We start from the raw sequence: 13270 nt of genomic DNA on the forward strand, positions 1-13270 counted from the left end.
ACCATCGTCTTCACAGCAGCCTCATCAGGATCATTTTTTATCCATTTGAGTAGAGGCACAGAAGTTTCATCCTGCATATGAATAGCAACAGAACTCATCATTGATATTTAATAAATCTATGAGATAGACTGATGCAAATAGTGCGGGTGTAAGTGGAAGAATAGGGTTGTGCATAGAGAACAGTCGACAACAATGCAAATGATTACAAAACAAGCCAATGGAAATCAACGAGTTTATATCTTGGATGAGACAGTGAAAAGTGAAAAATTAGTGTATGATGATTGTAAGCAAACGCAGTGTTTCTGAACTTTTGGTAAGCATTAGACAAAGCCAACAGTAATTAAACAGATAATAATGAAATCATGTATGTGGATTAAGAAAATATACCAGATTCATTAAAAGGTCACCACCCGGTGGCCCATGGCCTCGTGCTTGTAGAGGTTTTCGGAAGATGGTGCCGGCACCATCGTCCTCACAGCAGCCTCATTAGCCTCATTTTGCATCCACTTGAGTAAAGGCGCAGCAGTTTCAGCCTGCATAAGAATGGGAACAGATCTCAGCAGTGATATTGAATGACTCTGAGACAGACTGATGCATATAGTGCTGGATGTAAGTGGAAGGGTATGGCCGTGTATGGACAACAGTTCACAACAATGCAAGGGTGTGTTCGGTTCTGAAACAGCGTGGAATGGAATGGAATGGTTCCATTTCAGAGGAATGGAATGGTTAAATTTTTGTTCGGTTGGGATAAATGGAGAGCAGAAGAGATCGAGGTTAAACTAACCATTTGTCTCAAAATTGTAATTAACAATTGCAAATGACATTTTAATCTCAAAGTCGTAATTAACAGCGCCTAATGGTGCTCTTTTAATCTAAAAATCGTAATTAACATAATTTTTTGTTGGGTTAGGGGAACTGGAGTAGATGAACATTACTGTATGATGATTGTAAGCAAACGAATTTGGTGTTTCTAAACTTTTGGCTTCGAGATCTTATGGGTTTCAACTCTAGCCTACCCCAACTTGTTTGGGACTGAAAGGCTTGGTTGTTGTTGTTGTTGTTGTAAACTTTTGGCAAGCATAGAAAAAACCGACAATAAACGAGAGAAAAATCAAGGCATGTTTTGTGGATTAAGAAAATATACCATATTCATTAAAAGATCACCACCAGGTGGCGCGTGGCCTTGTGATTGTAGAGGCATTTAGAAGATGGGGCGGCATCAACATACTGGCAGCCTGATCAGCCGCAGTTTTGATCTTCCTTTTGAGTAAAGGCCCTAAAGTTTCAGTCTGCATATGAATAGCAAAACAAAAGGCAGACCTCAGCAGTGATATTGAATTACTGTATGAGATAGACTGATGCATATAGTGGATGCTCTTAGCCTTTTGCAGCGTGAACACTAGCTATGGACAGACAAAAAACTAGTTAACTCAGCTTTGTCTAGATATGAATGTACTACCACCATCCAAAAGCTTAAGCCTTATTTATTTTTGAGAAATCAAAACAAGCAAAGTTTGACCAAAATTTTAGAACATTCTATCAACAAATATAATACTGTGTAGATACCGTAGGAAAATATATTTTATTATCTATTTAATGATATTAATTTTGTATTTTGCATGTTACTGATTTTTGGTAAAAGCTTAGTCAAACATGGTATAGTTTGACTTTCTAAAAATAATATAAGCCCAAAGCTTTGGGATGGAGGCAGTAGTATCTAGAGCTAAAACACATCTAGATACATCCGTATCTACAGATAGTTGAGTCAATTAATTTGGAGGGGAGGGAGTATCAGATTCAGACTACATCATGGTAAGTTGGTTAAAAAAATTACCCCTGGGCGGTCCCTGCCCAGCTCGGCAGTGGCATTTCGCTTCTTGTGCTGCAGATCGGGCCATGCTCCTGCAGCAGGTGGGGCGCTATTCTCGTTCCCCATAGCCTCGGCCACGGAACACGGAGGTACCACCACGATACGAGAGAATATAGAGCATGGTGTCACAGAGGCTTTACGCACAAACACACGAAGACATGTGCTACTTTAAGCATATTCCGGAACAGGAACAGATTGAGGATGCAGAGAGACACTTAAAAGGTAAAGAGTGGATAAGCAAATGGAGTACACCTTCGCGGGGCTGGGGACGCAGCTCGAGGCTCAGCCAACTGCCCACATGCGTGGTGGCCTTACGCTCCATTGCCCCCACCGCCGAGGTCTTACCTTTCCTGTACAAGCTGACAAAAGATACAGTGAGGATCAGCAGAAACTACAAAGGTTGCAAATGTCGACAAATAAAGGAAGAACACCCCAATCCAAGCAAAGGTAGCCCCCGCCCCCACCCCCATCAATCACTCCCAGCTCGAGGGTGACCAGAAAGACACCCCATCGCCCAGAATAGGAAAGAGATGCGCAAGATATCGAGGAGTGGAAAAAAGAAACGATCTAGAGAAAGGAAAGAACATTACTAGTCCTACCTAATCCGATTGGTCTAGATGCAGCTTGACCCTCCAAGCTGGATGCCTGGACGGTGGAGGCGAAAGGAGGGGATCGAGCTAGCGGCTTGCATCCGTCGGCAATCGGCACTCGATCGGGAGAGAAGGGGTGCTACATAAAGGGGAGGGGTAACATATTTTATTACACAGTGAACTTACTGATGTGACTATAGTCATTACATGTCTCACTGAAACTAGGGCCCATAGCGTGGCACCCCAAATTCACTTGAAGCTGCCCGGCGGGACGCATTGGCGCGTCAAGAAACCCCCGAATTGTAGCGGGGAAATGAAACATTTCACAAAAATTCGAAATTCAAGCACACCGCCACGCGCCAAGCACGCGGCTGTTCCTTCCTCTTCCTCGGTTCCTCCTCCCCTATCCGAAAAAACCCCAAATCCCAAGCTCAAACCAAAAAAAAAACAAATCCCCTGGCCGCCATGCATGTCCTCGTTAACCCGCTGGAGATCGTTTCTGGACGATGCGGACCCCCCGCCCTGAGATCCAGAATTCCGTCCACCTCGAGGCACTGCGTGCTGTCTCGCAGCAGCGGCTTGAGGGCGCTGAAGAGGAAGTTCCGCCGGAAAGTGCTCATGGCAACCGTGCAAGCTCACCGGCGTGCTGCATCCCGAGAGGAACTGGTCAAAGCTTTGCTATTCGCCACACACAAAAAATTGCGGGCCAAGATCTGGTCAAAGCTTCGTCGATGGCTTGCCGCGAGAGGCTTGGAGTCCAGAGTCAATAAACTAGCTGCTCGAGGACTGGGCGGTTTACACGGATTCATATTAACTGACTCAAGTTTGTTAGTCTAGTTAACAAATGCATCTAGATACATCCATATCTAGACAGAATTGAGTCAATTAATATGAATCAGAGGGGAGTACCTGAAAGTGTTTCATGCTACCAACTAATGCGCTGGCAGGAATCGCTGTAGAAGTAATTGTGCTACTACTCATACGATGAACTGATTGTGTGGGTGTCGAATTTTGCAACGCGATCATCCACTGAATGCTTAATCTAGCACCAAAGGCGTACAAATCATAACATACTACAGCACCAGAACATAAGAGTATGAATCATAAAGTAGCTCAACATTTTGCATCAGGGCTGGGTGGTCCTGAGACTACCGGGACGCCCCTGATGATCTCCGGGTGTGCATCCTCTTCAACGCAAAGCTGTGTACTCGGTCCACGGCCTCCTTCTGTAGGCTGGATAATCTCAGGTGCAGGACCTTCGTCTATGAGAGGCTCGTCATCAGTACCATCCACAGGTGCATCAGGGCTGGGTGGTCTTGAGACTACCCGGACGCCCCTGATGATCTCCGGGCGTGCATCCACTTCAACGCAAAGCTGTGTACTCGGTCCACGGCCTCCTTCTGTAGGCTGGATAATCTCAGGTGCAGGACCTTCGTCTATGAAAGGCTCGTCATTAGTACCATCCACAGGTGCATCAAACTGAGATTCATCTTCAAATCTCCCATCAAACTGAGAGACCTCTTCAACTCTATGCTTCTGCAATTAGTACATCAACCGATTAGACAAACATCTAAGGGATGCAACCTAAACAAATGCCGTTTTACATATTTACCTTCTCATCTGGCACAGCACATGTCCCAGAGCTGAAACCCGTTTCCTGAAGCAAGCGCTTTTTCTCTCCTTCCCGTCCATCCATCTGCAACAAGTTAAATTTGAGTACAGAACCTTGCACAGCAATGCAAACTATTGATTGAAACAGCGGCAGCATCAATATAAATAATTAACTACATATGCCAGCACACATACAGTGTGAGCAAGATCTGCTTCTCCTGCTAAAGGATCATTATATGGTTCACCATGCTAAACCCGCCTAACATATGTGCGGTCCATCCCAAAAATGTGTAAATGATCTGCCACTACAGGGTGAGGCCTCTTCTCACCATTCATACATGTGCAGCGCGGGCAATACACGTCCAGGTTGTGACCTTCATGAGCTCTAATAAACCCCATAAAGGGTTGAACACCATTTATATATGAAGGGGGACATAAGTGTCCATGCAGTATCCAAGTTCTGTCCATCTGTTTAATTATGAGATACAGTGGTTGGTGATTAATTTAAGGCGAAGTAGGAAATGTATATCCATCGAGTACAAAACTATACTACATGATTATGCATTTCAGCAATCATGTCGAGTACAAAACAAAAAATGCCCATCGACATTTTAGCAAACAGATCGTGTACAAAACTCTGCCATGGCATTTCAGCAAATTAACGGATCGAGTGCAGAACTGACTCTATATGCCCACGCAAATGAACAAATTGATCGATGACAAATCGAGCGGAAAACTATAAAGTGCCAATTAGTTCGAGCATACTGACGAATTTTTTTAGCAGCATCAAGAAAATATAAATCGTTAGGCCGTCTTGCCCGATACATGATTGAGCTAGAGATAGCAGCCCTACCGTGGATCAACTTGACCGCCGGTGCGTCTCGAGAAGAACGACGGGGAGGGGAAGCTTCTTCTTCGCACGGACGGGACGGGGAGGAGAAGCTCTTCGCACGGACGGGGATAAGTTCTGTAGGGGTGGGTGGGGGGTCATGCGGCCGGGCCGCCGGGGTGATAATTAAGGTCGGTAGGTGGCGTTTAATGGAGTTGCGTGTGTAATTTGCCGTGCACAAGGTTGAGGAATAGGCGGTTCCCTTTGCCGCGCGCACAATTCAAACTATCCCGCCCATGTAGTTTAAATTCGCCATATTTTCGTTAAATCGACATAAAGTCATGTGAGTGGGGGAAAATTAGCAAAGTTGCTTGAAAAATAGTAAAACTCTGGAATTATCCTTTAAATATGCTCTACTTCGTGTGGAAATCGGGGTGTGGAAGCATGTTGAGCTGTTTTATTTGTACTTTCTTCATTAAAACTCCCATTTTATGCACTTTGGATGGAAAGAAATCATTTGTACATAAATTTTGACAACGCCATTTGCAAACACTAATTGTTTTACATGCCAAGATGCACCCATCCACCAAATATATATGGGGCAAAAGTTTATCACAATCTAGCAGATATGCACAATTAGTGAGGGACCCCTTTTGATTTTGTGCAATTTCCACTAATTAGGTAGAGAGAAGGGGTTAATTAATTAGGCCATGTTAGGGGTTATGTGTTTTAGATTAGGTTGTGTGGATTCAAATACAACTTCTTTATTTGTGTGCTATGATTAATCAAAACTAGATTGATCGACTGCGCACACATTATTAGAGGCGCATGCCTTTGCGCACAAAGTTCATGTGTGTGTTGTTGGCCACCAATTAACGAGAGAGAGAGAGAGACAGAGAGAGAGAGAGGTAGAGAGAGATCTACATACGAGAGAGCGATTGAAATCCCCAAATTAAACACATATATATATGCATGGCACATTTAATTTAATTAGAGGACCGCGAGCTAAGGCACCCCTGGCCTGCTTGATGCACAATTAAGTGTCATTGGCCTATATATAGGGTTTAATTAGGGTTTAGGGTTTAGGGTTAGGAGGTTAGGGTTTAGGGTCTAGGGTCTAGGGTTTAATGTTTATGGTGTTTAGGGGTTTAGGGATTAGGGATTAGGGTTTATTTAATTAGGGTTTAAGGTTTATGGATCATCGATCGAGTGCGCACACACACATTATTAGAGGCACACGCGCCTTTGCGCATAAAGTGCATGTGTATATGTGTGTGTTTTTTTGGCCAACAACGATATATAGATGATCGAGAGAGAGAGATTGAAATCCCCAAGAATATGTTCGATCAAATATATATATATTAAAATATATGCACGAATGCATGCATGGTAGGCCATGCATGCACACTAATTATATATATATATATTATGAGGAAACTTAATCAAATGTGTTTTCATTCGAGAGAACTTGTCAAAATTCAAGTTAATTAATTTATCATCGATAATTATATAATTAATTAATGAATCTCAGGGAGATGTTATACAACATATGATCGATATAGGCCATGTCGTATATATTAATTGGTGTTAATCTACCGTTTAATTTGCTAGCTAGCTGCTATATATAGATCGAGCATGTTTTTATTAGATCGGGTTATAGCTAGCTAGTATAGTTTAGGGTTATGTGTTTTAATGAACTAGGGTTTGATTAGCTAGGGGTTAGTTATATATATGGTTTAGGGTTAATGCATGGCACATTTAATTTAACTAGAGGACCGCGAGCTAGGCACCCTGGCTTTGCTTGATGCACAATTAAGTGTCGTTGGCCTATATATAGGGTTTAATTAGGGTTTAGGGTTAGCTAGGGTTTAGGGTTTAGGGTTTAGTGTTTAGGGTGTTTAGCTAGGGTCTAGGGTTTAGTTTAGGGTGTTTAGGGTCTAGGGTTTAGGGTTTAATTAGTGTTTAGGGTGTTTAGGGTTTAGGGTTTAGTGTTTACGGTGTTTAGGGTCTAGGGTTTAGGGTTTAGTGTTTAGGGTGTTTAGGGTCTAGGGTTTAGTGTTTAGGGTGTTTAGGGTTTAGGGGAGTTTTAGGGTTGTTTAAGGTTTAGGGATCATCGATCGAGTGCGCACACTAATTATATATATATTATGAGGAAACTTAATCAAATGTGTTTTCATTCGAGAGAACTTGTCAAAATTCAAGTTAATTAATTTATCATCGATAATTATATAATTAATTAATGAATCTCAGGGAGATGTTATACAACATATGATCGATATAGGCCATGTCGTATATATTAATTGGTGTTAATCTACCATTTAATTTGCTAGCTAGCTGCTATATATAGATCGAGCATGTTTTTATTAGATCGGGTTATATATAGCTAGCTAGTACAGTTTAGGGTTATGTGTTTTAATTAAGTAGGGTTGATTAGCTAGGGTTAGTTATTACATATATATGGTTTAGGGTTAATGCATGGCACATTTAATTTAATTAGAGGACCGCGAGGCACCCCCTGGCCTGCTCGATGCACAATTAAGTGTCGTTGGCCTATACATAGGGTTTAATTAGGGTTTAGGGTTAGCTAGGGTTTAGGGTTAGGGTTAGGGTTAGGTTAGGGTTTAGGGTCTAGGGTGGTTTAGGGTCTAGGGTTTCGGGTTTAGGGTTAGCTAGGGTTTAGGGTTAGGGTTAGGGTTAGGGTTAGGGTTAGGGTTTAGGGTCTAGGGTTTAGGGTTTAGTGTTTAGGGTGTTTAGGGTTTAGGGATTAGGGATTATTAGGGATTAGGGATTTAAGGTTTTAGGGGTTGTTAAGTTTAAGGTTTAGGGATCATCGATCGAGTGCGCACACACATTATTAGAGGCACCCGCGCCTTTACGCATAAAGTGCATGCGTATATATGTGTGTTTTTTGGGCCACCAACGATATATAGATGATCGAGAGAGAGAGAGAGATCGAGACTGAAATCCCCAAGAATATATATGTTCAAATATACATTAAAATATATGCACGAATGCATTGTAGGCCATGCATGCACACTAATTATATATATATTATGAGGCAACTTAATCAAATGTGTTTTCATTCGAGAGAACTTGTCAAAATTCAAGTTAATTAATTTATCACGATAATTATATAATTAATTAATGAATCTCAGGGATATATTATACAACATGATCGATATAGGCCATGTATATTTTAATTGGTGTTAATCTACGGTTTGCTAGCTAGCTGCTACATATAGAGCACGTTTTTATTAGATCGGGTTATAGCTAGCTAGTATAGTTTAGGGTTATGTGTTTTAATTAAGTAGGGTTGATTAGCTAGCTAGGGTTAGTTACATATATATGGTTTAGGGTTAATGCATGGCACATTTAATTTAACTAGAGGACCGCGAGGCACCCCCTGGCCTGCTCGATGCACGTACAATTAAGTGTCGTTGGCCTATACATAGGGTTTAATTAGGGTTTTAGGGGTAAGCTAGGGTTTAGGGTTAATTAGGGTTAGGGTTTAGGGTCTAGGGTTTAGGGTCTAGGGTTTAGGGTTTAGGGTTAGCTAGGGTTTAGGGTTAGGGTTAGGGTTAGGGTTAGGGTTTAGGGTTTAGGGTTTAGTGTTTAGGGTGTTTAGGGTTTAGGGATTAGCTAGGGATTATTAGGGATTAGGGATTTAAGGTTTTAGGGGTTGTTTAAGGTTTAGGGATCATCGATCGAGTGCGCACACACATTATTAGAGGCACCCACGCGCGCCTTTACGCATAAAGTGCATGCGTATATATGTGTGTTTTTTGGGCCACCAACGATATATAGATGATCGAGAGAGAGAGATCGAGATTGAAATCCCCAAGAATATATATGTTCAAATATACATTAAAATATATGCACGAATGCATTGTAGGCCATGCATGCACACTAATTATATATATATATTATGAGGCAACTTAATCAAATGTGTTTTCATTCGAGAGAACTTGTCAAAATTCAAGTTAATTAATTTATCACGATAATTATATAATTAATTAATGAATGTCAGGGATATGTTATACAAAATGATCGATATAGGCCATGTATATTTTAATTGGTGTTAATCTACGGTTTGCTAGCTAGCTGCTATATATAGAGCATGTTTTTATTAGATCGGGTTATATCTAGTATAGTTTAGGGTTATGTGTTTTAATTAAGTAGGGTTGATTAGCTAGGGTTTGTTACATATATATGGTTTAGGGTTAATGCATGGCGCATTTAATTAATTTAATTAATTAAGTGTCGTTGGCCTATACATAGGGTTTAATTAGGGTTTAGGGTTAGCTAGGGCAGATGGTTAGGGTTAGGGTTAGGGTTAGGGTTTAGGGTCTAGGGTCTAGGTTTTAGTGTTTAGGGTGTTTAGGGTTTAGGGATTAGGGATTAGGGATTTAGGGTTTTAGGGTTGTTTAAGGTTTAGGGATCATCGATCGAGTGCGCACACACATTATTAGATCGAGGCACCCGCGCCTTTACGCATAAAGTGCATGCGTATATATGTGTGTTTTTTGGGCCACCAACGATATATAGATGATCGAGAGAGAGATTGAAATCCCCAAGAATATGTTCAAATATACATTAAAATATATGCACGAATGCATTGTAGGCCATGCATGCACACTAATTATATATATATATATATATTATGAGGCAACTTAATCAAATGTGTTTTCATTCGAGAGAACTTGTCAAAATTCAAGTTAATTAATTTATCACGATAATTATATAATTAATTAATGAATCTCAGGGATATGTTATACAACATGATCGATATAGGCCATGTATATTTTAATTGGTGTTAATCTACGGTTTGCTAGCTAGCTGCTACATATAGAGCATGTTTTTATTAGATCGGGTTATAGCTAGCTAGTATAGTTTAGGGTTATGTGTTTTAATTAAGTAGGGTTGATTAGCTAGCTAGGGTTAGTTACATATATATGGTTTAGGGTTAATGCATGGCACATTTAATTTAATTAGAGGACCGCGAGGCACCCCCTGGCCTGCTCGATGCACGTACAATTAAGTGTCGTTGTCCTATACATAGGGTTTAATTAGGGTTTTAGGGTTAGCTAGGGTTTAGGGTTAGGGTTAGGGTTAGGGTTAGGGTTAGGGTTTAGGGTCTAGGGTTTAGGGTCTAGGGTTTAGGGTTTAGGGTTAGCTAGGGTTTAGGGTTAGGGTTAGGGTTAGGGTTAGGGTTAGGGTTTAGGGTTTAGTGTTTAGGGTGTTTAGGGTTTAGGGATTAGGGATTATTAGGGATTAGGGATTTAAGGTTTTAGGGGTTGTTTAAGGTTTAGGGATCATCGATCGAGTGCGCACACACATTATTAGAGGCACCCGCGTGCGCCTTTACGCATAAAGTGCATGCGTATATATGTGTGTTTTTTGGGCCACCAACGATATATAGATGATCGAGAGAGAGAGAGATCGAGATTGAAATCCCCAAGAATATATATGTTCAAATATACATTAAAATATATGCACGAATGCATTGTAGGCCATGCATGCACACTAATTATATATATATATATATTATGAGGCAACTTAATCAAATGTGTTTTCATTCGAGAGAACTTGTCAAAATTCAAGTTAATTAATTTATCACGATAATTATATAATTAATTAATGAATCTCAGGGATATGTTATACAACATGATCGATATAGGCCATGTATATTTTAATTGGCGTCAATCTACGGTTTGCTAGCTTCATTGCTATATATAGAGCATGTTTTTATTAGATCGGGTTATATCTAGTATAGTTTAGGGTTATGTGTTTTAATTAAGTAGGGTTGATTAGCTAGGGTTATTTACATACATATGGTTTAGGGTTAATGCATGGCGCATTTAATTAATTTAATTAGAGGACCGCGAGGCACCCCTGGGCTGCTCGATGCACAATTAAGTGTCGTTGGCCTATACATAGGGTTTAATTAGGGTTTAGGGTTAGCTAGGGCAGATGGTTAGGGTTAGGGTTAGGGTTTAGGGTCTAGGGTCTAGGGTTTAGTGTTTAGGGTGTTTAGGGTTTAGGGATTAGGGATTAGGGATTTAGGGTTTTAGGGTTGTTTAAGGTTTAGGGATCATCGATCGAGTGCGCACACACATTATTAGATCGAGGCACCCGCGCCTTTACGCATAAAGTGCATGCGTATATATGTGTGTTTTTTGGGCCACCAACGATATATAGATGATCGAGAGAGAGATTGAAATCCCCAAGAATATGTTCAAATATACATTAAAATATATGCACGAATGCATTGTAGGCTATGCATGCACACTAATTATATATATATTATGAGGCAACTTAATCAAATGTGTTTTCATTCGAGAGAGCTTGTCAAAATTCAAGTTAATTAATTTATCACGATAATTATATAATTAATTAATGAATCTCAGGGATATGTTATACAACATGATCGATATAGGCCATGTATATTTTAATTGGTGTTAATCTACGGTTTGCTAGCTAGCTAGCTGCTATATATAGAGCATGTTTTTATTAGATCGGGTTATATCTAGTATAGTTTAGGGTTATGTGTTTTAATTAAGTAGGGTTGATTAGCTAGGGTTTGTTACATATATATGGTTTAGGGTTAATGCATGGTGCATTTAATTAATTTAATTAATTAAGTGTCGTTGGCCTATACATAGGGTTTAATTAGGGTTTAGGGTTAGCTAGGGCAGATGGTTAGGGTTAGGGTTAGGGTTAGGGTTTAGGGTCTAGGGTCTAGGTTTTAGTGTTTAGGGTGTTTAGGGTTTAGGGATTAGGGATTAGGGATTTAGGGTTTTAGGGTTGTTTAAGGTTTAGGGATCATCGATCGAGTGCGCACACACATTATTAGATCGAGGCACCCGCGCATTTACGCATAAAGTGCATGCGTATATATGTGTGTTTTTTGGGCCACCAACGATATATAGATGATCGAGAGAGAGATTGAAATCCCCAAGAATATGTTCAAATATACATTAAAATATATGCACGAATGCATTGTAGGCCATGCATGCACACTAATTATATATATATATTATGAGGCAACTTAATCAAATGTGTTTTCATTCGAGAGAACTTGTCAAAATTCAAGTTAATTAATTTATCACGATAATTATATAATTAATTAATGAATCTCAGGGATATGTTATACAACATGATCGATATAGGCCATGTATATTTTAATTGGTGTTAATCTACGGTTTGCTAGCTAGCTGCTACATATAGAGCATGTTTTTATTAGATCGGGTTATAGCTAGCTAGTATAGTTTAGGGTTATGTGTTTTAATTAAGTAGGGTTGATTAGCTAGCTAGGGTTAGTTACATATATATGGTTTAGGGTTAATGCATGGCACATTTAATTTAATTAGAGGACCGCGAGGCACCCCTGGCTCGCTCGAGGCACGTACAATTAAGTGTCGTTGGCCTATACATAGGGTTTAATTAGGGTTTTAGGGTTAGCTAGGGTTTAGGGTTAGGGTTAGGGTTAGGGTTAGGGTTTAGGGTCTAGGGTTTAGGGTCTAGGGTTTAGGGTTAGCTAGGGTTTAGGGTTAGGGTTAGGGTTAGGGTTAGGGTTAGGGTTTAGGGTTTAGTGTTTAGGGTGTTTAGGGTTTAGGGATTAGGGATTATTAGGGATTAGGGATTTAAGGTTTTAGGGGTTGTTTAAGGTTTAGGGATCATCGATCGAGTGCGCACACACATTATTAGAGGCACCAGCGCGCCTTTACGCATAAAGTGCATGCGTATATATGTGTGTTTTTTGGGCCACCAACGATATATAGATGATCGAGAGAGAGAGATCGAGATTGAAATCCCCAAGAATATATATGTTCAAATATACATTAAAATATATGCACGAATGCATTGTAGGCCATGCATGCACACTAATTATATATATATATTATGAGGCAACTTAATCAAATGTGTTTTCATTCGAGAGAACTTGTCAAAATTCAAGTTAATTAATTTATCACGATAATTATATAATTAATTAATGAATCTCAGGGATATGTTATACAACATGATCGATATAGGCCATGTATATTTTAATTGGCGTCAATCTACGGTTTGCTAGCTAGCTGCTATATATAGAGCATGTTTTTATTAGATCGGGTTATATCTAGTATAGTTTAGGGTTATGTGTTTTAATTAAGTAGGGTTGATTAGCTAGGGTTATTTACATATATATGGTTTAGGGTTAATGCATGGCGCATTTAATTAATTTAATTAGAGGACCGCGAGGCACCCCTGGGCTGCTCGATGCACAATTAAGTGTCGCTGGCCTATACATAGGGTTTAATTAGGGTTTAGGGTTAGCTAGGGCAGATGGTTAGGGTTAGGGTTAGGGTTTAGGGTCTAGGGTCTAGGGTT

The sequence above is a fragment of the Lolium perenne genome, chromosome 3, assembly GCF_019359855.2.
Source record: "Lolium perenne isolate Kyuss_39 chromosome 3, Kyuss_2.0, whole genome shotgun sequence".
In the NCBI taxonomy this organism is placed as follows: Eukaryota; Viridiplantae; Streptophyta; class Magnoliopsida; order Poales; family Poaceae; genus Lolium; species Lolium perenne.